This window comes from Tupaia chinensis, unplaced genomic scaffold, assembly GCF_000334495.1.
Source record: "Tupaia chinensis unplaced genomic scaffold, TupChi_1.0 Scaffold129428_1, whole genome shotgun sequence".
Taxonomy (NCBI): domain Eukaryota; kingdom Metazoa; phylum Chordata; class Mammalia; order Scandentia; family Tupaiidae; genus Tupaia; species Tupaia belangeri.
Genome location: NW_006189712.1, coordinates 1 through 376, shown reverse-complemented (window position 1 = coordinate 376; position 376 = coordinate 1). Strand labels below are relative to the sequence as shown.

The 376-nt window shown below is 47.1% G+C and overlaps 1 pseudogene; it reads left to right on the top strand.

Moving 5' to 3' along the window:
- Positions 1 to 302: 302 nt before the first annotated feature.
- Positions 303 to 376, top strand: LOC114010113 (uncharacterized; annotated as a pseudogene).

The window sequence follows — 376 nt, the reverse complement described above, 5'->3', positions numbered from 1 at the left end:
AGGAGGGGACTTGTCATCTTCCCGAGGGCAGAAGGAGCAGGTTCCAGATTCCCCAACTAGGTCATATTCTTCATAGCTCTATGGCTTGTCGCTTTTCCCTGCCACAGAGATCAAGGCCACTATCCACCTGTGCTGGTGCCCTCTTTGGGTGGAAGCTGCCACATAAGTAGAACAGAGGCGGTCCTGTCTTACTAGAGTTAAGCATTTCACCACTTCGGAATTCTCTAAAGCGTCCAAAATGAGTGCACTTATTTCACCATCATTCAGAGTTATGACTACGTATGTTTGAAACTGTAATGCGGGTGCTCACTTCGGAAGTACGTATACTAAAATTGGAAAGATACAGAGATTACCACGGCCCTGCACAAGGATGACA